Source organism: Neolamprologus brichardi, chromosome 3, assembly GCF_056152115.1.
Source record: "Neolamprologus brichardi isolate AB-2024 chromosome 3, ASM5615211v1, whole genome shotgun sequence".
NCBI classification, from domain to species: domain Eukaryota; kingdom Metazoa; phylum Chordata; class Actinopteri; order Cichliformes; family Cichlidae; genus Neolamprologus; species Neolamprologus brichardi.
The window spans coordinates 48978909-49004886 of record NC_142106.1 but is presented as its reverse complement, the minus strand read 5'-3'; the positions used below and the strand labels follow the sequence as shown (position 1 = coordinate 49004886).

Below are 25978 nucleotides of genomic sequence, written 5' to 3'. Positions count from 1 at the left end.
TACCTCCGTTTTTTTCTGCACCTAACCAGACAACTCGGGTGCCCCTACTCCAAGGCAACCTGGGTTGGACAGAAGCATACAACAACGACTTTTTAAACAACGTGGCCCCTTTTATTTGTTTGGATGGCCCTCATGAACCAAGGCTGATTATCAATGTTAACAGGGCCCTGGAGAGCAAGGTGCGACAGCAAGGAAACTCCCCAAAACCAAAAAAAAAAGAAATAAAATAAAATAAAATAAATCAAACAGGCCGGTGTGACCCAAAGTTGTGACTTCTCGACCCCGCCCAAACCACACACAGGAAAAGGGCGCAAAGATCACAATACAGAAGAACAATTAAGATTAACACAGAAATTCTCTTATCTAGAATGGTTAACACAGCTTCATCACATTACTTGCAATGTCCAAACACACAAAAAAAAAAATAGTTCCAGTCTTTACAGTTCGATCCAGTAAATTGTCTCTGGTATGTGGAACCAATAAACAGTTCTAGGGGTAGCTGTCGTGAACCAGAGTTCCAGTCTGTTAGGCTGTCCAGAAATTCCACAGCCGGAGCAGAACGTCCAGTCTCAGGTTCACAAAAAAACAAAGAAACAAAGAACACAGAAACTGTACCTTCGCCTCCCGAGAAACGGGGCGTGAAGAGCCAACAGGTTAGAAAGAGCGATGCTCTCACATACGGCCAGCTGGAGCAGGGTGAACAACCAGAGCGTCGTCTGAGTGGCAGGGTAATCCAAACACCGCAGACTCCTGAGGTCCTAAACGTCGGATCCGCGAAATGTATCGGAGCTCCGGCAGTCCCCGGGCAGTATGAAGCGAAGCCATCCAACTCCCCTCCCGGAAACACGCTAGTCCTTTGCCGGACAGCCGGCTGTGCTGCCTCGCTTTCTATACGTGCTCTACAGTCAAATTCTACCTATAGCGATGGGAAACTGAGGTGAGATAGAAGGGAACGGCTGCTAGCCTTAGCTCTCGCTTAGCTCCCCTGCTCACGCTATCTCCGTCGACACTACACCCCAGCGCCGCGCTCGGAGGTCCGCTGTAACTGGAGTCGGATTTCACCCACGGAAGGAAACTCCGCATAGACTCACTGCGGTCCCGTCCGCTGCTCCACTAACATCCCGGTTACTCTTTGTTCGGGTTTTTTTCTGGCCGCGGGATTTTCCTGGTGTCTTCGGCTGTAAAGTCACGCGCGCGCCGTACTGCACCCCGCTCGTTCCCAACCACGCGTGCCCGTCCTCTCCTCAATACATCACTTCCTCCTGGCTTATTCAGACAGGCTGATAAAGGCCCTACATGGCAGTTTCCCACAAGTTATAAGTATGTGCCCTCACATATAGTTAGAACCACAGGACAGCTTAAAGTCAGGAGCTGGGAGTCAAATGAGGAAAAAAAAATCTATTTGCATTTAAAACAGTCTTTGATGATAGAGGCAACCCCGTCTCCCATCCCAGACAACCTGGGCAATGTTCCAGCAAAGGTGCCACTTCACCAGCGCAAAGCTATGTCTCAGTTAGGAACATAACGTCCAGCTTATTACTTCCCCTCCTATACCTTTGGCATTGCGACGAATAAAACTGCAATGGGTGAGCATGCTCCGATAACATCGGGTCAACCGGAAGAAGGCAGCGCTGTTTGGCGGCAGAAAAAAGTTCTAAACAGCCATGATCGCTAGTGGCAAGGACCTGCCGCATCCAAGTTCTGACTCGCGCGTGCTTCCCAGATCGCACGCCATGTATACGTGCACTTTTTTAGCGCTTCCAAGGATTCCAGGGTGGATCATGTTGATGCATTTTCTCTGGTACCGACGCCAAATGTACAGAATAATGTTGGCTCAGAGTTTAAAGGTGAAGCTGTTCAAATAACCTTTTATGTTTCTGCCTTATTTTCTTTTAGGATGAAAAACTGCACTTAAATATTTATTACTATTATTTAAAGACGAATATTTTGAAAATTTACTTAAAGTACATTAATCCTAACAATAGAAAGATACCCTGGGTATGTTGATCTCACGTTGTAGTATAGGGCCCAGAAATGTATGACGTTGACACACAGAATAGAGGTCTAGTCACACCAGCTCTTAAAAAGTGAGAAATGTTGATCGGGACAGGGGCAGGGCAAAGCACCAGCAGTTGGGGCGGAACCACATCTAATATTACTAAATCTCAAAAGCTAAAAAAAAACAAAACTCAAGAGGTGTTTAACTATTTTCATTTTTTTAGCCACACTGAAATGATTCCATGTTTGTTGAAAACATGATTACATGCTTTATTTCCCATATGGATAAATGTATTGCTTATCCAATAATGCCACTACTTAGATTGACCTTTGGCCTCACAGTACTTATTTGTTGCTTTGTGGTCATTATACTTGATCAGTCAAAATGATCTGTGTTGCATACACCTCATTTCTTCCACAGGACAACTTCTGTACTGTCCAAGAAGCTGTTTGCTTTGCCCAACTCTCCTCTGCAGTATCCAATCCAAGGTTACACAGTAAAGCCCTTGTCCTCCTCTGTCATACCAGGTGAGACATGAAGAAATACATAGGTAATGAGTAATAAAAGAGATCCTGCCAAATAAGGCACTGCAGCATGTCATATATTATCAAACACAATTTCAGGGTAGCGCTACCATGGTTACAGACAGGAAGGTGGATCTCGGTTTTCACATGTTCAGTCACTTCCTTGATCATTTGCCTTTTTAAATTTTCTTTGTTATATGGTCAATATAACCACTGACGTATCTATTTCTTTCCATCATGGGATGCTGTCACAGTGTGGTCATTTTAATTTTAGGTTTACAGCTGCATGCAGGAAAAAGGAGCAGCTACAAGGTTAGTGTCATAAAACAGTTCAGCTTGATAGGCAAATCTCAACAAACTCTGTTAGAATAGTAGAGGTGCAAGATGGGTATCAAATATTTCTCCAAAGGTAGGTCTGTATGTTTCATTTAAAAAAACAGTGAACTTCAAGGCTGCCACTGTAGTATTTCTGCTTGGTAAAACTTTAAATTTCCTCATAGTAATTGTGATGACCTTAGAAGCTCTTGGTAACTTTCATTTTAATACTATTATCATAGAGATTTAAAGAAACAAAGATGTTGAATTTGCATTCTTTATGTTGTAGGAATAATTCTTTGTCATTTGCAAATGAAGCCATTTTGGTGTTGAGTTTGAGTTGAAGACAGAAACCCCACCGTAAGCAAAATTGTCAGGCCCTAGATACTTTGCTGAAGATGAGTTGGATATTTAAAGCCAGAGTGTTAGTAATATGAATTTTATAATTTGCTAAATGATTATTAAACCAAAGCTATTTCTCAAATAATATAATTACTTTAATGTATAAAGTCTAACTCAGGACCTATCCAGTTGCCCCACCAGTGCTTTTCTTCATTCATTCTCACTTGAAGTCACTTATTTACATTACCGTAATAACTTTTTTTGGTCTCTGGTTGTCATGTGCTTCCCATGTGGATGGCCCCTAAGCTCTCTTTAGCATTTTGCTAGCTGCATACATAAAGCCCTGCAGTAACATCAGGCCAGGACACTGAGTCTGGTTTTGTGGTTGTGGTCTGGGGCCAGCTTTCAAATATAAGATAATACATCTAAATCAAATACCACAAGAAATTAGGTAAATTAAAAATGAAAACAATTTTCTGTGATTGTATGTAAATTTATATCCAGCATTTACTGTCACTGTGATTAAAATGAATGATGTCACAGATGTCTGTGTAAGTATGAATACTTGGAGTACTTTTTAGTTTATTCAGATTTTTCTATTCTAGGTGGTCTTAAAAGTCTCTAAAGGGATCCTGACCACAGATATTCCACCAGCAGAGGTCACAGTCGAAGGTGAGATTCCACTTCTCATCAGTTTATATACAAATTGGTGACAAAAAAAGCTAGAACTCCTATACTAAACAAATCTGTTATTTTGTGGAGGTTAATTTGTTGGCTTGATTTGTGTCTGATATATCCTTTAAAAGGATGGGTCACTGCAAATCAGGAACAAATATGTTCTGAGTCATTAACTTTATTCTATGGCAGAACATTTATGTCCTGAAAGTATGAATAGGGCATGGAGGGGTCACTGCATGATATGATGGGTTTGATATGTTATGACATTCACAATCAAACTTCAATCTAAAGAAGACACTGGAATGAAATGTTGTGAAATTGTAATTCACAGGTTCTGGTGAGAAAGAATTGATAATCAAGTCCGGGAGCCTGGAGCTGCTCAATGACGTGCTGGTCAAAGTGTCCTATACTAGCACAGTCTACCATATCAACACTGGAGACCTTGGTCTGCATTGTCTGGGAACTCAGTCTTGTCTTTTAAGCCCAAATCTTCTTTTTAGTGTACAATAAGTATTTTTTCTTTTTCTTTTTTTAGTAACTTTCCAGTTTGAAAACCATAAAGCTGTGTTCGCTATTGCCATCAAGCAGCCTCATGTACCAGTCCTGTATGACATGGGGACAGGTAGGAATCTACTTTTTAAACAAGGGTATTAAAAGAGAGAGAGAGAGAAATGCAGGAAAACCATGAATTTTATGAAGGTTCTTTCACAGTATATGCCAACCCAATTATTTCTTTGGTTTTATTTTGTATCTTACTACTAGTTAGTGGGAATAGTGTGTTGTTAAAATATTAAGTATCCATCCACTTCCGCTTATCCTTTTCAGGGTCGCGGGGGGCGCTGGAGCCTATCCCAGCTGTCATAGAGCGAGAGGCAGGGTACACCCTGGACAGGGCTAACAGGGCTAACACACAGGGACAGACAACCATTCACACTCACATTCATTCGCACATTCACACCTAGTGACAATTTGGATTATCCAATTAACCTATCCCCACAAGCTGCATGTCTTTGGACGGTGGGAGGAAGCTGGAGTACCTGGAGGGAACCCACGCAAACACGGGGAGAACATGCAAACTCCACACAGAAAGACCCCAGCCTGATGTTGGAATTGAACTCAGGACCTTCTTGCTGTGCGGCAACAGTGCTAACCACCGTGCCACCGTGCTGCCACTTAAAATATTAAGTATTCTAAGTTAAATTCCCCTTCACAATTTGTTTTTGTTCCTTGTGGATTATTAAATCTATAACTCCTTTGGCTGAGTGCTTAGAAACCAGATGCGAAAAATAATGTGTCCCTAGACTCTGCTTCCTTCACGGTGCCAGTGAGATTAAGCTGGTCCTCGAAGTATTCCTTCCGAAGTATTCTTTCCACTGCCCGACAATGTTCTCAAACGAAGTCAGCAGCGCTCCATCCGCACTATACACAGTGCAGGTAGAGCACTGCCTTCCCCTCCTGAGTCGCCAGAAGGTTTGCCAGAATCTCTTCAAGGTAGTCCGAAAGTCTTTTTCCATGGCCGCTCTGAACTGCTCTCACACTCAAGTTTTTTGCTTCACCCACTGCTCAAGCTGCGTTCCGCTTGGCCTTTCAGGTGCCTCTGGAGTCCCACAGGCTAACCAAGCCCGACACAACTTCAGCCTGGTGGCTCCCTTCACCTCTGGTGTCCACCATTTGGTTCGGGGGTTACCACAACAACAGGCAACAACGACCTTGCTGCAGCACTTCAGTGTAGCGGCTTCAGCAATGAAAAGTTTGCTGTTCAATTTGCACAGTTTGCACAAAACTCATTCTACTCTGTAGCAGATGATCTGTCTTATTTTCTTGAAACATTTTTTTGCTTCTGTCTGTCAGATATCAGCTCTCAAGTTACCATCGCCACAAAGACCTTCCTGCGGTACGAACAGCTGAAGGTCTTGTTGGACAGTATCCGAAAATTCTATAGCACCATAAAAGTTATTGTTGCAGATGACAACTTTGAACCAGAGCACATTACCGGAGAAAACATTACATCATGCCTCCAGCACAGGTATGCATAGACATTTAGAACGTAAGATTGTGTTTTTTGTGGGGGTTTTTATTCATACTGAGTTTTATCAGACATCTTGGACAGAGCAGTATAATTATTGAAGGATTTATTAAAATAGTAAAATATAGGATTTTATGCTTTTTTCTTTTCTAGAATTAGACTTTAAATCACTCATCCCCTAAATATAAGAAGAGTGGAGAGGAAATGCTCAGTGCATCGCATGAAATCATCCAGTAGTCTGAGGGTAGTCAAGTGTGCCTTCATCCAGCCCTACGTGTAAGCTTTTAGAAGAAAAAGTTTGCAGCTTTTAAGATTAGACTCCAGTGTTTTGGATTAGTGATTTTAGGAACTTTCAGAACAATCTGATAATACTGAATTACAATAGTCCAGTCTAGAAGTAATGAATGTCACAAGTGACTACTTACACCTCAGAGGGTAAAGGACCATTAAAACAGACTGTAAAATGTGTTTTCATCCTCAGGGCTGGTTTGCAGGCAGAAATCTGGCTGTTTCCCAGGTAACCACCAAGTACTTCCTGTGGGTGGATGATGACTTTTTGTTTACAGAGAAGACAAAGATAGAGAAGCTTGTGGAGATGATGGAGGCGGTCCCTGAACTGGATGTGGTGAGAATGAAATAGCTCATGTTATCTGATTTATGTTTTCTTCTTTAAATAGAACACTAACTGATCTATGTACATAATATATATGTATATATATCCATTTCTGTTAACAGTTGTAAGCACCCCCCCCCCCCCCCCAATTTGTTGATCATTTTCATCACTAATGTGATCTAGATTCCTGCTACACTAAATTAACTGCAGAATTCTGTGTTTTTGTCAGATTTTTTTTCTTCTTTAGCTAAATCAGATGTTTGCATTCTAAGTGTGACCTAATACGCCCATTCCACCATCACCACCAAGGCTCATTCCCTTTTGATAAGACTGATCATAAACCTTGCACTTTTACGGGAACAGGAATAACCTTTTATACAGCATGTAGCATAAAAGCCACAGTCACATGTATTATATTGTAAACAGTGAGCAGGAGGAAGTGGTTGAGAGGTTTAGGTTGTGTTTCAAATATCAGTTGTAAACTGAAGCTGTCATTAAACTTGGAGTTTGTGTTGGACTACAACCCAACTGATCAGCATTATTTGACTATTCCAAAAAGAAAAACAAGTTAGAATAAAGGACTGTTTTTTAAGCTGCATCAAAGTGCAATTTAGCAAGCCAATAAAGTGGCCAATCAGATTTTTTTTCTTGTTATTCAGAGTTACAACCAATAACAAGCAAAAGTTAGACACAGTTAGGACCAAGCTTAGCTGAAGACCATTTTATTAAGTCAACTACAGTACAAAAGGTTAGCCACCTCATAAACTAGTTTGCGATAAAGACTTGGTTTTGATTTAAAAAAAACAAACAGAAAAAGAAGTGTTACGGATTCAAATATTGGGAATGGATACAAGAGGAAAACCAAAATAACAACACTGGTCCGGCCGGGTCAAGTCAAACGATGATTTAATGAACACACGCGTGGGAGATGGACACCATACCGCAGACAGCATCAGATCTCAAAATGGTGGAGCCTTGATCAAACTCTTATAGCCTCTAGTGGCCCCCACCTAATCATAAAAGCCTAAACATTCACATTCTTTCTCACACAGCGCCTAAGCTACGACCTTGGCTCCCTGTTTATCTGCTCCTGATGAAATGGGGCAGTATGCTCTGTTCTCTTCTAATCAGACAAATAAGGCGATGACTTTCTGTGAACAATATTTTCTTATAACTCAGCAGTATAATGCATCATAAAACAATATCATCCATTCACAATAAATCAGCAGTCTAATGTAATGCAAATCAATTTACCAAATGTAATAGTTATCACCTTCTTCTAATTCAGGAGAATAATGCAAACTAAAACTACATAATAATTCACAATCTTTACTTAGGGGTCTAACATGGCATAAAGTAATATCATAATCCGACAATTCCCCCTGATGAGCTCTTTAGACTTAAAGAGCTCACTTACACCCTGCAATCCAGTGTTGCCGGGTTCATTTCTCCTTACTCCTTAGGCCCTTTGTCCCCCTGTTGGGTGAACCATATGTGAGATGACCTCTGTGTTTGCGCAGTTCAGATGCAAGAAAAACTTTTATTACAACAACAACAGTAGGTACAGATGATACTCCCATCACTCCCCAGTTCTCCCACAGCTTTATTTCGGTGCTACCTTATACCCTCCAAACGTACTCAGACTAGAACCTCTGTCCGAGGAGCTTTTAACCTTTATTTTATTGCTGTAGGCACCAGTGTCTTCCAGTCGGGTGATCCTCTGCTCTTCTTTCTTCAACATCAGGGGTTAGACAACCCTTCAGTCGTTGCACAGATCAGGGGATTATTCTGCCCCGATTTCAAACAATGATCTGTGTATTCTGGGGTCACCGCTGTGTTTCCCAGAAAAAGGAACAGGAACGTGTCCCCCTTATGACCAACAGCCTCTCGAACGTCGTTGGTGTAGTGTTCCTGGATTTCCTTTAACCCCTTCATGGTTATTGCTGTGTTTATGGGATCCATCCTTTTGAGGTGACTAGCTGGAGCCCAAAATGCCATGACACTTGAACCCAGTTGATGTTTCCGCAGTCACCGTGTCTGTCTCTGCTGCCAAGGATCCTCGTATATCTGTGACCTTGTCTGGTGTCTGTTCCTTCCTCTGTAAGAGACAGAAAACCAAAACACCTCTCTTCCCAGCTCTAACAATCTAATGTTGCTGTCTACTGATCTTTTGGTGATTCAGAATTTGTTTAGAATATTCAGAATGTCCCAAGGACTTATCCTAATTTAGTGTATGTGTGTTTAAGCGTGTTTGCATTTAGCCTGCTGCACTCAAGGCATTTCCTACACTTTATCAGTCCGGACTATCGCCGAACGAAGCTTATGACCTTCAAAAAACCGAGTGCCAACTCATTATAAGCACATTTGCAAGATATGTATAAAAATGATTAAAACCACTCATTCTAATAAAAGACATAAACAAATTAGCCATTTCTAATTCTACCATGTGTCCATTCAATGAAGCTAGAAAATTAAAAGAAAAGGTTAGTGACCTCATATCTTAGAAAGTATCAGACTTTCTCCTATCCAGTGTCGTTGCTCCAGTCTTGTTATTCTGTGTTAGGGAATGAAATCAATTTAATTGTCATGTTAGATCTGTTCAACTCCGGGCTCCGCCCAGAGCCTGCGTCTTCACAATCGTCTACAAACAAAACCTGTATTATTATGAACTTCACTTCAACATGAACTTGTTGACTACTTTTGACACCTGTAGATAGAAGATTAACATGGGGTTATAACAATCACTGTAATACAAATATTAATATGTCAATAGCTTCAATAAATGTTCAATGCAATGCTTGTTATATGATTCTGATGTAACAATAATGCTGATGCTAAAATAACAGTAAAACACACCCTTTTTATCCCTTACTGACCACAGCAGAGGCCTCTATGTTTTAATTCAGCCATGAATCCAGCTCACCTGATTCATCCCTGAGCCCCACCGGCACTGGCATTTGACAGGGTGGCGCTGCATATTCTTCCTTTAATGTCACTATTTTCAATCTGTTAATTAGAGTGCTTAAACATGAAGTAGACTACGTCCACTACAAGTCAATACAACTGTGAATGTGGCCAATTATCAATCTATTACCAATCAATAACAAAAAATAGCTTTTATTTTATGCATGCTTTTAGTCAACCATTCACCCACAGGATCTCCAATCCCAGAAATTTCCTTCTCTTCCTTTAATAAGTCTGTCCTCCTTCCATGCCCTGGTAACTGGTCCATCCAGAGCCATATCATCTTGAAATATACATACAACAAGCCAAACCACACCTTGGTCACACCAACCCTTTTTCTGCCCTGAAGATGTCCAACGCCATCTTAGTCTGGACTGTCAAAGGTGACTTTAACGCTGACTGTTCCGACAATCCATTTATAACATTTCCTGGTCAGATTAGCCAATCCCTGCACACTGGAATAAACATAATCAACATGATCAACATTTTTCCTGCGTGTTTTTCACCATCTTATTAATTCCAATGGTCCATCCTTATGTGGTTTGCTACATTATGTTTATCTAGAACTCCACTCTGTCTCTAAATGTTTGAAGAATTCTTCATGTTTGGGGTCAAGTTTTAAGAATTTGACCATACGTGAAATTAATAATGTTATCACCCCCATCGGGGCTTACCTTTCCCACTTCTGATGATATTCCTCCCTATTCTTTGCAAGTCCCCAATTTTGGTGGCGAGAAACTGTTGGTGTGGTCAAGTGGGCGCTGTAAAAACAAAAGCTCAGGACAGAACAGTTATCAGTCATGTACTTCATACAAAATTAGCATATATTCAATTTCATATTGATCCTCTGAGTGTAATGGTACATTTTAATTTTAATTTATCAAAGCTAAACACAATAATTTTTCTTTATTTTGCTCTCGTTCTTGTGCAGCACCACATCTCAGCACATGCCCCTGTCGGTTCTATCTTACTTTTCTAAATTATTGACTATTTCAATGGAGAACCTAAATGACGTGGACCAGTGTTTGTCATTACATATCTCTATTTTAAATGTAACAAGTCTATCATTCCCCTGTTATTCATAGACATTAATAGAGGGTTTTTTTTGCTTTTTTCTCTATCAAAATTAATTGGCTTTTTTACAGTGGCCTGCTATGGTTAATAATAACATTTTCAGTCATGAGTGAAATCAAAGCTTCTCTCCATTTTAGCATTTAACATTCCCAACAATATAATGTGATGCATTAATTGAAACACAGCTAATAAAACACAATTTTCTTGATGGAAACATCAGTAACTCAAAATTAGCAACCAAAGGGTTAAGTCTGCAGTTCACACTCATGTGAAGCTACAGCCTCCCCCTTTAGTCTCTGTCCTCCTTCTACTCCTGCAAAAACAAAACAAAGCGAGACAAAACATCCACCCTTCTTTTACAGGCTGGGTGAATTGTTTGTGGGCATTTACTAATCCTAAAGTCGGTACCGTTTTTGTCTCAGTATCAAGTCAGTTTAAACTTTTAGTCGTCAGTCCATCACAGTCCAGTCACATGCATACATTCACACACATTCATACCAGATATTGCTGATAATGGAGTCTCACACGCAACCTATTCGAGGCTCCATCACCAGCAAGATGACGTCATCATTTTAAAGGAAAACAGTTCCTTGTTTCTTTGGACTGGATTGACTCGCTGCAATCCTTTTAGGCTCAGGACTTCTCATGTGATCAATGTCCCATATAAGTGAATTTCTCCAGAGCCCATTATAATCATGGAGAAAAATACTTTGCAACTGTTTTCAGTAAGAATGTTTTATAGCGCTTTAAAGTTCAATCTCTCAGGCCTGGATTAAAGAGCTGATTTGTTAAATCAGGAACTCACAAAATACCAAAATATCACCACCGGTGGATCACTCCTCTCAGATGTTCTTATTTCAGTGCACTGTAACAAAAGCAAAGACAAACGTAACCAATAAAATACTCATATAATAACAAATACTGGGGCCCGTTGGAAACATGTCCAAACATAAAACCATCTTTCTCTCTCTTAGAGAAAGAAAACAATCCAAACCTCACTGATAAAATCAACCTAGTTTTAAGCAAAACCCAAAATCAACAAAACTTCACCAGAAACTTTTTCTCCGTCCCGGGACAATATTGTGTAGGAATACAGGTACCGTAACTTCTTTTCGCACTGACAAAAACATGTTGGACTTATTTGATTCAATAATGGACACTAGTTACACACAAATGTTTCGCTTTGATAGAAACTTAAACAACTGAGTTAAATCAACACAACCTTTTCATATTCAGTAAACCTGTGCATTTTGAGTTCATATTACACGATTAAGACATGTTCAGATGGAGTAAGTTAAGCTCCTGGAATATTTTAATCCTTCACAATTCTGTCATTTTATTTCAACACTATTCAATAACTTTTATCCAAATTCTACTTGGTCCCTTAAATACTACATGTTGTCTTCATATTGCCTACGGTTCAACAAAGTCTAAATTCTGGTTACCATAAAAATTGAATCGGTCTACAACAACTACCATCCTCCTATCTTTATCCTAATTGCACGAGGGCTGGGAAATAACTCTAAAGTGATAGGTTACGAGGCAGGGTGCACCCCGAACAGGTCACCAGTCTATCACCTAGAAACAAACAACCATTTACACTTACATTCACGGATAATTTAGAATCATCAATTAACCTAACTCTAATAGCTTCATGACTTTTCACTGTGGCAGGAAACCAGAATACCCAGAGAGAAACCACTGCAAACTAGCCAGACTGTGGACTTGCACCCAGGACCTTCTTACTGTGGAGCAACAGCACTCACCAGCATGCCAACAATATAGGAAATACAGGGAAGCTATGATTTCCTGTTGAATTTTGTACAGATCTTTAAAGCCTGAGGCAATTGTGTTAAATACACATGGGATGCTTACGTAAATCCAAGGGCTGGCCCCCTTTTCTTTCTTTTTTTTAAATTTATTTATTTTTTCATGTTTCAGTGTGTTCCTCCTTCAATTAAATCTCAATCACAAAAATGTGGCGCTCCGAAATAAGGCTCACACCGTTAATTCATCATTTTCACTCTGTACCACTGCTCCTTATCAGGCTGTGCGAAGCACAGTAAACAATTCAGTCGAGGCCTTGAGCCATAAACAGACATCACTCACAGACATTGTTTTCATAACCAAACTGCTTTAGACCCTGTCCCCTAAATCTACACAAATGCCCTCTGGGTGACATGAAATGCATTTAACCAATTAACAATCAATTACTTCTTGTTGTTGTAACAAATTCTGTATTTGGAGGTTTGTGTGCAGCATTTTGCGTATCAGCATAGCATTTGTTAGTAAAGCATTCTTCATTGCATCAGCGTGTGTGTATCACTCTTCATTGCACAAACATGTGTATGTGTGTATGTGTGTGTGGATCACTTCTCAGTGAATTGAATCAGCATTTCGATTTGTGTGTGTGTGTGTGTCATTTCTCAGTCAATCAACGAGTGCATATGTGTTCATATGTGTGTTTCTCTTGATTCTGAGTCAGTGTATGTAGATGTGTGTGTTTGTGTGTGTGTTTGTGTTCATCACTTTCCTGTTCTGGTGTTCTGGGTAAACCATGGCCTGAAGCGTGCTCTGGGGTCCTGCCTCCCCCTTTTCAGTCCGTTTGGGTCCATTGGTGCTGCTGCCCAAAGTTCTCTCCATACTGGTTCTGGCCCCAATTGAGGCAGTCCTTTTCTCCAGTGTCCTGCATCTTCTCCTTGTCCAGTTCCTCCTTAACATGACCCTTTTTGCTTCTGTAGGTTCTTCAGGGTTTGCTCCTGTGTTGGAGCTTCTCTTCAGGTTTGACAACCTCCTGCTCCAGCAAGCTCCGGCCTGATTTTAAGTCCTGTATCTGGGACTCCAAGTCTGACTGATGGGTTCGATTAGCAGCCAGCTCCTCCTGAGGCATGCTCAGTTTCTGCTCTGATGTCTTGAGCTCTCACTGAGGGCAGAAACCTCAGAGTCTTTTCCGTACACGTCAGATTGAAGTTTATTGATGTTTTCCTTGCTTTGCTCCACGGCCTTCTGCAGCTCTGCTGTTCGGCTCTTCTCAGAGGTCAGCTCCTGGCTGAGCCCCGACACCTGTGCCTTCAGCTTATGTTCTTCTGCTGCTTTTGTCCAATCTGAGGTGCCTTCTGACCTCAGTTACTCCTCGTGTCTCTGGCACGCCCTTTTTGCTGCCCGATCCTCCGTGTTGGTCCGTCACTGTCCTGCACAGGTTTAATGCAGTGTTGTTAAGGTCAGCATTCTTTGCTCGGCCTCACTTTTCATCCGGGCTTAATAGGCATCTCGTCACAGCTCTGTCAGCTGAAGCTGTCTGGAAATCTCCCCCGTGTAGTGAAACGGGCCTTGGATTTAACGTTCTCCGTCTCTGCTGCATGAGATCGTTTTCCTGCAGCACTGTTGACATTCTCAGGCTGTTGTTGTGAGTCCAGCTGCTGTAGCATTTGGTCAGGGTCACATCAAAGATGGTAGAAGGGAGAGCAAAGATGGTAGAGGGGAGAGCAGGAGTCCAGGTCAGCCTCGGCTTTCCGGGCCGACAAAGCAGCCTGTAATTAAGCATAAAGAGAAAAAACAAAAACAAAACAAAAACAGACGAACAGGAAAATGATGTTGTTTTGGCTGTGTTGTTCAGAGAGGGGCCAGGCCCTGTGTCAGCCTTCTCCCCCCCTTTTTTTTGTTTTTTCTCACTATATAATCAACTCCTAACCCACCAAGTTGACAGGACAACACAGGTACACGTTAAAATTCTTAAGATCATGTTTAATAATTCAAAAAAGGAATTTTTATTTCATTCAATAATCACTTGTATTAATCAATCAGAGGAAAACATGTCACAATTTGACTCTTTTAACCACTAAATTTATTATTTCATCACTGGTTTATCATACCAGTGTCTGTCTTTTTGAAGTCAAGTTGTTGTCCTGCAACCCAGAGAGTTTATTTGTTAGTAGTGGATAAACTTTATCATTTAACAACATGTGTATGTTAAGTTTTGCTGCTTTAACCTTGCTGGAAAATCTTCACGTGTTCATGAATGTAAGCTGTTTCTTCATTGCGTGTGTGTGCGTTTGTGGGTGGGTTATTTTAACTTTTTTCTCAAACAAGGCATTTCTCTAATTGTGTATGTTTTTAATTTTGTTTCCCAAATTTTGATTTCCCACCTTAAATAACAGCATTCCATGTCTTCAGCCAGGAATTAGAGCTTGCTTGTGAGATTCAGGGACACATGGTGCCAAAAACAATTCAGTGAAAAACTTGCCTGAAAATTTCCAGTGATGGTAACCGATAACTGGAGGAGAAGATGTCCTTTAAGCTTCTTTTTCGGGTGGGGACAAAGTGATAGGTCAACCTGTAAAATTTTGAGCCAGAGCTTGGCCTCTGTGTCATCCCAATTTTGTTAATCTATCCTTTTGCTGCTGTACTCAGGTCTCCTGGTTGAGAGAAATCCACCTGTATTAAGAGACTAAAACATTCATTTACTATTTTTCTTACAACATCCATTTGGTTCATCTACCTAAATTTTACTCTCTCTCTTGGTGCATAGTTCACACAGTCAGGCAGTTGCCTTTTATGGGCATGCAAGTTTCCGGTCACTTACCCCCAGCAGCTGCGAAGCCGTCTCTCCCATATCAAAACTCAGCCAAACATCAAACATTCACCGTAGTCATTCAAAACTTTATTTGTAATATTATAATCAGCAAAATCAGCGTTTTAATTACAGGCATGTATCATTGTTTGCAAATCATACTTATAAAACTCAATAACACGCTAAACAGGAAGTCCTCTGTGGGCTTCACAGCAGCCACCTCATTTGCATGTTCACACAAAATAGCTCGCAGCGCTGCAGCGCACTGTCGTCACACACAGCCTCGTTTCACACTCAACTTTCTATTATATTACAAAGACGTCTTATATTTACAATCACTCTCAGGCCTGAAAGTTTTAGCGCCTACACAATTTTGACAAATTTAAGATAACGGGTCCAACCGAAGAAAGTCCAACTTTTTTGTAATCAATTAACCAGTATCAGCCTCTAACTGTATCTGGCCTCATCTCTAAAGTCCCTAACTCAATTTAAAGTGTCCAGAAAAGCGCAGATAAGGAGCCTCTAACTCCTAGCTTGTTCCAGGATGCCCTGTACCCCACAGTCAAGCCAACTGAACTAACCCTGTTCGCCGACAGGTCAAGGTCGCGCGTCCGCGGCCAGGAGGGAGCGTAACCTCCGGGCTATGCGCCTCTTAGTGGCCTCTAACCACCGTTCTCACAAAATTTATAATACTTTTAAACCGCCGTCAACCCTCTAAAACAAGAGTATGACTGACGCAAATGCAACGTTATGGACAATGGAGCCTCTAACTCTCAACATGGCCAACACAGATGCAATCCTTTAGACCAATGGAGCCTCTAACTCACAAACTGACCAATTCCCTATCAAACTACCTGAGCCTCTAACTCAGTATTATTTTACTTTACCTTGAGCCTCTAACTCAGTATTATTTTCCTTTATCTTGAGCCTCTAACTCAGTATTGTAACTTATAAGCTTATTTCAAGTTTCAAAACTCATGAGATTTTTCATCAAAATCAAAACAGGCCTTCACCAGTAATTTCAGTGAGTAGACTTTTAATTTATACAGTCCAATTTGGCACAGTTTGGATTTACATTCAACAGGTTGTGCCTCACCTTTAAATGTGCCGGCTTGCCCACTCACGTCAGACCACTGGCTCGTGCCTGCCCGTTCAACCACCTCGGACCGTCCAAACCTCCAAAACTTCCATCCCAGTACCACAGGACAAGCCCCCAAAACTGTCACGGGTTCAAATATTGGGGATGGATACAAGAGGAAAACCAAAAATAACCACACTGGTCCGGCCGGGTCAAGTCAAACGATGATTTAATGAACACACGCGTGGGAGATGGACACCATACAGCAGACAGCATCAGATCTCAAAATGGTGGAGCCTTGATCAAACTCTTATAGCCTCTAGTGGCCCCCACCTAATCATAAAAGCCTAAACATTCACATTCTTTCTCACACAGCGCCTAAGCTACGACCTTGGCTCCCTGTTTATCTGCTCCTGATGAAATGGGGCAGTATGCTCTGTTCTCTTCTAATCAGACAAATAACGCGATGACTTTCTGTGAACAATATTTTCTTATAACTCAGCAGTATAATGCATCATAAAACAATATCATCCATTCACAATAAATCAGCAGTCTAATGTAATGCAAATCAATTTACCAAATGTAATAGTTATCACCTTCTTCTAATTCAGGAGAATAATGCAAACTAAAACTACATAATAATTCACAATCTTTACTTAGGGGTCTAACATGGCATAAAGTAATATCATAATCCGACAGAAGTCACAATTATCTGTTCGGCGTTCATGGCCAGTGTTGGCCAAGTTACTTGAAAATAGTAATTAGTTACTACTAATTACTACTCCAAGAAAGTAATCCCATTACTTTACTGATTACTATTTTCAAAAGTAATTAGTTACTTAGTTAGTTTTTAAAAGCGTGATACACAACCTGAATATAAAGCAATAGACCTTTCAGCCCAATTCTCTTTTTTCTGCACAATCCATCATATTTTAATCTTTCATCTCTAATCTCTTTAATATACAAGTAAAACACAGCAGAAAATAAATAAAATCAAAGACTCAGCAGCACTGAGTCCTGTCGCTCTTAAATCTATTTTAACCTGTTTGCAGGAGTTTGAGGGTTTGCCCGTTGTCACAGCAGTCATGTCAGTGGGGTGGTCCGGGGATTTCTCTGTGAATGTCACATTCCTGTGGCAGCGTGCTCAGTGTTTGCTCAGATTTGAAGTTACATTTTTCTCTGTAGAAAGAACTTTTCTTCCCACGCAGAGTAACAGCGGACGCTAATGGTTTTGTCACTTTTTACAGAATCAAACTCAAAGTAATGTCAGTACTTCCACACTTTAAACGCTGCATGGTCGTACTCTCTCCCGCACTCCATATTGTTCATTGTTAATCTGCACACGTCTGTTGCTTCCACGGACATGCACGCTCTTACGTCATTGTCATGAGACACTCTCACAAACAAAATCACAGTTTAGTAACGCAATAACGTGTTAATTACTTTTTTTGCAATAGTAATCCCTTACTTTACTCATTGCTTGAAAAAAAGTAAACATGTTACTGCCCATCTCTGTTCATGACAATATTTATAGCTTGCTTTTCGGTTTCTCTTCTTTTTAGGTTGGTGGGTCAGTAAAAGAGAATCAGTTTTATTTCTCTCTTATCTATGAAGAAGGAGAAGAAACTGAAGGTGGCTGCTTATACAGGAAGTCTAATAAGAAATTACATTCAGTTCCACAATGCTTTTTGGCCAGTGGAGTGGTCAACTTCTTCCTGGCCCGTACAGATGCTGTACAGAGGGTGGGTTTTGACCCTAAGCTACAGTGGATAGCACATTCAGGTAGGTCCAGATTTCAGTTTGGTTTAAAAGCGACAAGAAGGGGGGGGGCTTCCAGTTTTGCTTAGCTATGATAACAAAATGTTTTATTTTAAAATACTTGTTTTTTTTTTAATCTAGAGTTCTTTATGGATGGCCTGGGCTATTTACTTGTTGCCACTTGTGGTGATGTATCCATTGACCATCAACATGTAGCCAGAAGTGCTCGTTATCGCAAGTTCAGAAATCCTAGAAAGAATGACTCAGAATTCAAATTGCAGCTTCATTTCTTCAAAAACCACCTTAAGTGCATCAAATATGCATAGAAGACCTTAAGAGAACATCAGTGAACTGGTTGTAGTTATATACTGCACTTTATTTTACTCAGAGCAATGTTTTCATAGATATTGCTTTGCCTGTAATTGTCAATGTTTCTCATAATCCATTCTACTATACTGTATGCTATAATAAGAAGAATTCAAATTGGATGTTTCCAAATATTCCGAATAAAACCAAATTCAATAAATGTTATGTTGTTGATGAAATAAGGACTTTGAAGTTTGGAAGTCACCATAGCATTTATGCTAGAACAAGTTATTGGTTACTCATTAAGTAATAGTTATAGTGAGTTATAGTTGTTGAGAAGTTATTGTTATAAAGTTACTGGTCACTTTCAGCAACAGGTAAAAACATTACAGAAGAAAATTAGGGGCTATAATTAATTTTCATAAGTTTTTAGTGAAAAATCTGCGCATCTCAACTGTTTTTTGTACAGTAACCTTTACATTAAACTACATAAAACATAAAAAGTTAAATAATATTAAAGCCATGCAAAATGTATTTTCACATTATGAATGTGTTCCAGCTTATAGACCCTCATACTGTGTCTTTGGGGAATCTTACAGTGGAGATAAAATGAAATAAAATGAAGCCCTTTTCATGCGCACTGAATATACTGCCAGTGAGATTTCTAAATGAAGTTCATGTATCTGTATAATTCTTCAAATAATTGTAACCTCTTCTGAGAAAAACCTCTCTAAGTCCTTGGAAAATTTCACAGTTTTAGAGATTCCAAACTTCTCTTACGCTTTAAGAACATATCCTGTTAGAATTTTTAAAGTGTAAATAAATCTAATAAATAAAACTAATAGCATCTAACTATTTCACACTGTGTACACAGCTGTAGTAACTGTAGTAACTGACACAATGAAATAAGTTATGGTTGGTACACAAGCATCCATTGTTTTAATGATCCACAATAGGCTGACAGGTTTAAAGAGAGAAGGCTTTTGAATTTGTGATGGTGTTCTCTTTCTTCTTTTTCAGTTTTTACATGTGAGACATCACTCATCCAAGTGACTTCTTCATACGCTATGTCCAGATGAACAGAATCAACTTTTGGAGATTTATTTTCCTAGATGATTGAGAATGCATCAAGATGATAGATTGATAGGCTCATAGAGAACTTATGGACTTGTGTTCTCAGCCCACCATTGAGCTCAAGTCATCATTTTTTGATTTCCTTAATTTCTGAAATATTCTTCCCTGCAGTGCTATAATTGCAATTCCTAATCGCTTGCTTCAGCAAAAGAAACTCTAATAATAGCCTTTAATCAGATTAATATGGTAGTTGTGCTAAAAGCGAAGGGAAATCAAGTTTCTGTTAGCATCACTATAAATGTGTTTTATTGAGGTCAACATTGTTGTGAGGTTGAGATTTTTGCTTTTCCACTGGACCTTTACTAAAACTTTCTGTGACTTGAGTAATGATTGGCTGATGTTACAGCATCGCTTAAATTTAGGACAAAACACATTCAGACTGAATTATATTAAACTTTATGTTCCCTTTGATAATGTAAATACAATTCATGATATTTTCATGTAATATATATATTAGAGTGTATGATCTTCAAGCAAGAAAAGATGTTTATAGTTCATATATTTGGTTTCTCTCAGCTTTTCATGAAGGTTCACACACAGGAAACTGTCATGAAAGCTGTGTGGGGTGAGGCGGGATAGGTCCAAAAAAGGCAGGACTCAAAGGCAGCTTTATTGCAGGAGTCACAGATTGACATAACAAAACCATGAAGGCACTTGGAAATTAAACTGGGAAACACTAAACTGACAGAACACACAGCTGGAAGGATGATGGAGATCGACAGCAGACAGGAGACGACAGAGACAATGTTTACACAAAAGGGAAATCGGGGCAGAGAGGAGGGGAACACGGCTGAAGTCTGACTGACGAGACAGGGGAAGCAGAACTGAACATAATGCACACAGGACAAGAGGATATCACATAAAAAGAGGAAAGAGAGAATCACCTAGTGAGACTCAGATGAACTAAACACAGAGAGTGTGGGACAGAGGGAGAACAAGAGCGACATGGAGACAAGACAGAGACTTGACATCCATAACCAGACATGACTAACTACATATAGGGGTGCTGGTGAGAACACACAGAGGTGACAAAACTCTGTGAAATAACAACTTGGATCAGGGCTCTGAAAACGTAACATAAGAATCAATAATTCCCCAAAGAGTGAACAAGACCAAACAATACAATAAACATAACAACAAACTTAAAACACTGGGTCAAAGCCCAGGACCATGAAAGATTCGGGACTAGATGTTACAACCCCTGATACTGTAACATCTAGTCCTTTTACTGAAACTTAATAATTAACACTTACACGATCAGTTTCACTTCATCTTATTAATGAAGGTCCAATAGTCCGTTGACATTATCTTCTGTCCTTTCATAAAGGACGGCTTAGTGTATTCTTTGATAAAGGAGGTACTTATCAAGGGTTGAATAACTTCTTTATCTCTAGCATGTAATAAATACAAGTCAGTTTTATTATGGCTGCAGTCCAGCTAAATCCTGGTCTTTTTCACACAGATAGGAGCCCTGTTGTTTAAATGTTCAACCACATGTTTAGTTTTGTTATCTGATCTGTCTGCTAAACCACTCATCTTCTTTGCTCTCTTTTTATGCTCAATAAAAGAAGCAATTAGAAAGTGAAACCTCAACATTTAGGAAAGATGAAGATCTTCTGATTTAATCAAAAACTTGTTATTTATGTAGCCATTTTAAACAGAGGCAGCTACTTACGTAAACACACCACTACATCATCCAGTAAGTGCTAAAGTCTTCTCTGGAAATTCCCCGGTTGTACATTGGATTTTTTTATGGTTTTATTTTCTAATTGGTGGTGTACACAGCTGTAAAACTTTATAAGTTGTGTTAGAAAAGCAAAGAACAATTTCACTGAAGAGCTCTGCCCATTGTCAACCTGAATTTGTAAATGCGGTTGTGGGTCCTCTGTGTGATTCATCAGCAACAACAGAAGGAAACTATTTCCATTACATTGATCCGTCACATCATAGAGCCAATGGAATGCAATGTCTTCCACTTAGCAGAGAATCTTATTTTCTTTCAAGATACAGTTGTAGGAAACTTAAATAAAAACCTTTTATTTAGTAGAATATGCTAAATTCACAATCTGAAGGCCAACTCTACCAGAGAACGTCAGGAGAAGTTTAAACGAGCAGCTCAGTACTTTCAATAAGTGCTTCAGGATCGACATCCTTTCTTTTTACATTAAAAAAAAATATCTGTACTTTCCCAACCAGATTTTTGGAAATAGAAAGTCAGTTTTCTGTATTGAAGTGTATTTGTGATTAGTCACAAAAACACATAGCCCAAGAAGAAAAAGTGTTCCCCCAAAGGGTCTTTAAACTCTGAAACAACTTGAAACTAAGATAAAGAATAAAAACAGTGAGGGATAAAATACAGAAAACAATATCAAGATTAAATCAAATAGAATATTTAAATAACAAAATAAAATCTTATAAAAGCTGGGCCATGACACAGGACATGTCAGTGTGTGTGTGTGTGTGTGTGTGTGTGTGTGTGTTTCCTAATCCTACCGCCTGTATATTTTTAAGATAAATAAACTGTGAGAAGTAAACTGCACAAAAAGTTGAATGTATGAAAAATTATACAAATCAAAACATATATTCAAACTGATATTTAAGGAGTGAAGGGTTGTCTTAGCTAGCCACACCATTGCTTGCTCTGCCTTTCTATTATTGTCTCTTTCCTTGCACAAAGCTTTCAAGTAGTGTGAAGTTGTGTTAACAGAGAGCGCCCAAAATGGTACAATGCATGTTGATGGCAAAAATTCAGTCACAAAACTATGCTTTTACATTTTTATGTGACTTTACAGAAATCCTGTTGTATTGCGGATGCTGTTTTCAACTAATTTGTTGAAAAGTTGAAAAGAAAGGTGAAACGAAAATAGAAATCAAGTTGTGTTGTGCTGTGTTGTTATTTTTTATTCCAGTTTGATTCTAATACTTTTATTCAAATCTGTTTAGTCTACTTTGAATAATTGAAACCATTGCAATGATTTCTATTTATTAAAAAAAAAACACTGCAAATTAGTATTAGTGTTGTTTTATGCAGTAGCAGCACTACTGGATAAAACAGAAGACGGCGATGATATACACACATCACCAGCCTTCCAGCTAGTGACATCTAGTGGTTTCTTTGGGGTATTGCAATTAACAAACCCTGCTCCGACCCTGCTCTGATGAAATGCTGTCTGGTTTTTACAGTTTTTTCTGATTGCTTAAACCCTAACTGTGATTCTTATAGCACAATTTCTAAAACTATTAATACTTATAGCAAAACCACTCACTGAGTTTGCAAAACTAAAAGCACAAACACTGCTTTGCACTTAGTTTGCCATTTTGTAACACACACTTTGCAAACCTGTAGCTACAATCCACTGCACAGCACTCTTTTTGCAGAACTGTAAACACAACTCACTGCTTTACACTCAATTTCCAAATGATCAATGCACTCCTAGCAAAACTATACACATTTAAGGCTATTATTTACACTATTTTGCTAACTGTCTGGCACACTGTCACATGTGAAAACCTTTTTAGATAATTAGTTCACTTTGCAATCAGCATAAGCACTATAATGCAGGTAAGCTCTGTGTGTGGAGTACAATGGAGGGAGCAGGAAGAGTGAGAAGTAGAGGAGGCCGAGGAAGAGGACGTGGAGGTGAAGAAGTAGGAAGAAGAGGACGACAAGGACAAGGAGGAGCAAGATGAGGATGAGGAGGGGGGAGAGGAGGACGAGGAGGGGGGAGAGGAAGGGTAAGAAGAGTAAGAAATAGAATTGCTGATGACATCAGAGCTACAATAGTGGACCATGTAATCAACTGTGGAATGACCCTGAGGGGAGCTGGCCAACGGGTTCAGCCTAACTCGAGCCGCTACACTGTAGCAAGTATCATAAGGATATTTTGAAATGAGAATCGGTTAGTACAGTCACTTTGCACTAAGATTTGTAGGACTGCCATACGCTGATGAGAAACACAACAATACCATAGATGTAAAAATACTTAAATTGTTACTTTACAGAATTGCTAGACGACCAGATGCTGGGGCAGAGGAAGCATGTTCACTGCAGACCAAGAAACCCATATAGTCAATATGGCGATTGCAAATAATCCTATACTTGGTAATAAACACTTGTGTTTGTTTTGATGTGTGTGAATAAACACCAGTACTTGAAGTTTGGATCCCTCTATGCTTACGGATCTATGACAAAAGTATGAGCTCAAACTGACATAGCCTACGTTGTGCACAGAGAAAGCAAAAGCCAGATGTGTTTTGTATTCATACCTTCAGTGTGCAGTTGTCGCATTGTGTGCTTAGTAGATGATGGCTTGTGTGTACTGTTTGATACGAAAACACCATTTTTACGAAGGTGTGAAGAGTTAATCTAGCTGTGTTCGCTTTTGCAAGAGAACTACAATGTTTTGATAATTGGGTGACAGGTTTTCTTATTTGTGTGTAGAGTTTTGCAAAAATAGCCAATAGTTACAAAAAATGTGCTTAAGCAATCAGAAAAAACTGTAATGTGCCCTCATTAATGGGCAGCTGCTTTGGGTCTTTTAATACACCCCTTCTCTGGATCAAAAGCAGTTCAATGACATGAAAATGAAAAGCTTACAGCACCAGGTATTCCCAGGCAGTCTCCCATCCAAGTACTAACCAAGCCCAGTCCTGCTTAGCTTCCGAGATCAGACGAGGTCAGGCGTGCTCAGGGTGGTATGGCCGTAAGCTGCTGCCCACAGCACAATGTGTCAATTTATGGAATCAAGTGATGAGGTGGCCAGTACCTGAAGTTACGAACACAATCCTATAACCCTACCTGCATGCTTGCCTAATACCCTAAGCCAAAGACTCAGTTTAGCATTTATCCAGCAGCACAGGTCCTGGATTTTTGAAGATGGCCTCAGGAACCAGCACAGGGCCTGGTGTGGTGTAGTTAGCCTCGGCCAGCAGCACTGGCCCTGGTGTGTTGTAGGTGGCCTCAGCCAGCAGAACAAGACATTGGTGAAAACAGCCAAAAGCAATGTCGTTAATGTGCCCTCATTAATGGGCAGCTGCTTTGGGTCTTTTAATACACCCCTTCTCTGGATCAAAAGCAGTTCAATGACATGAAAGGCTTACAGCACCAGGTATTCCCAGGCAGTCTCCCATTCAAGTACTAACCAAGCCCAGCCCTGCTTAGCTTCCGAGATCAGACGAGGTCAGGCGTGCTCAGGGTGGTATGGCCGTAAGCTGCTGCCCACAGCACAATGTGTCAATTTATGGAATCAAGTGATGAGGTGGCCAGTACCTGAAGTTACGAACACAATCCTATAACCCTACCTTCATGCTTGCCTAATACCCTAACCCAAAGACTCAGTTTAGCATTTATCCAGCAGCACAGGCCCTGGATTTTTGAAGATGGCCTCAGGAACCAGCACAGGGCCTGGTGTGGTGTAGTTAGCCTCGGCCAGCAGCACTGGCCCTGGTGTGTTGTAGGTGGCCTCAGCCAGCAGAACAAGACATTGGTGAAAACAGCCAAAAGCAATGTTGTTAATGTGCCCTCATTAATGGGCATCTGCTTTGGGTCTTTTAATACACCCCTTCTCTGGATCAAAAGCAGTTCAATGACATGAAAATGAAAGGCTTACAGGACCAGGTATTCCCAGTTAGTCTCCCATCCAAGTACTAACCAAGCCCAGCCCTGCTTAGCTTCCGAGATCAGACGAGGTCAGGCGTGCTCAGGGTGGTATGGCCGTAAGCTGCTGCCCACCGCACAATGTTTCAATTTATGGAATCAAGTGATGAGGTGGCCAGAACCTGAAGTTACGAACACAATCCTATAACCCTACCTGCATGCTTGCCTAATACCCTAACCCAAAGACTCATTTTATCATTTATCCAGCAGCACAGGACCTGGAATTTGAAGATGGCCTCAGGAACCAGCACAGGGCCTGGTGTGGTGTAGTTAGCCTCGGCCAGCAGCACTGGCCCTGGTGTTTTGTAGGTGGCCTCAGCCAGCAGAACAAGACATTGGTGAAAACAGCCAAAAGCAATGTTGTTAATGTGCCCTCATTAATGGGCAGCTGCTTTGGGTCTTTTAATACACCCCTTCTCTGGATCAAAAGCAGTTCAATGACATGAAAATGAAAGGCTTACAGCACCAGGTATTCCCAGTTAGTCTCCCATCCAATTACTAACCAAGCCCAGCCCTGCTTAGCTTCCGAGATCAGACGAGGTCAGGCGTGCTCAGGGTGGTATGGCCGTAAGCTGCTGCCCACAGCACAATGTGTCAATTTATGGAATCAAGTGATGAGGTGGCCAGTACCTGAAGTTACGAACACAATCCTAAAACCCTACCTGCATGCTTGCCTAATACCCTAAGCCAAAGACTCAGTTTAGCATTTATCCAGCAGCACAGGCCCTGGATTTTTGAAGATGGCCTCAGGAACCAGCACAGGGCCTGGTGTGGTGTAGTTAGCCTCGGCCAGCAGCACTGGCCCTGGTGTGTTGTATGTGGCCTCAGCCAGCAGAACAAGACATTGGTGAAAACAGCCAAAAGCAATGTCGTTAATTTGCCCTCATTAATGGGCAGCTGCTTTGGGTCTTTTAATACACCCCTTCTCTGGATCAAAAGCA

The 25978-nt window shown here is 40.4% G+C and overlaps 5 pseudogenes; 1 reads left to right on the top strand and 4 right to left on the bottom strand.

Moving 5' to 3' along the window:
* Positions 1 to 1423: 1423 nt before the first annotated feature.
* LOC148105252 (beta-1,4 N-acetylgalactosaminyltransferase 2-like) lies at positions 1424 to 18267 on the top strand (annotated as a pseudogene).
* A 5704-nt stretch (positions 18268 to 23971) lies between these two features.
* Positions 23972 to 24090, bottom strand: LOC148105251 (5S ribosomal RNA; annotated as a pseudogene).
* A 384-nt stretch (positions 24091 to 24474) lies between these two features.
* On the bottom strand, positions 24475 to 24593 carry LOC148105250 (5S ribosomal RNA; annotated as a pseudogene).
* A 390-nt stretch (positions 24594 to 24983) lies between these two features.
* On the bottom strand, positions 24984 to 25102 carry LOC148105249 (5S ribosomal RNA; annotated as a pseudogene).
* A 389-nt stretch (positions 25103 to 25491) lies between these two features.
* LOC148105248 (5S ribosomal RNA) lies at positions 25492 to 25610 on the bottom strand (annotated as a pseudogene).
* Between the last annotated feature and the right edge of the window lie 368 nt (positions 25611 to 25978).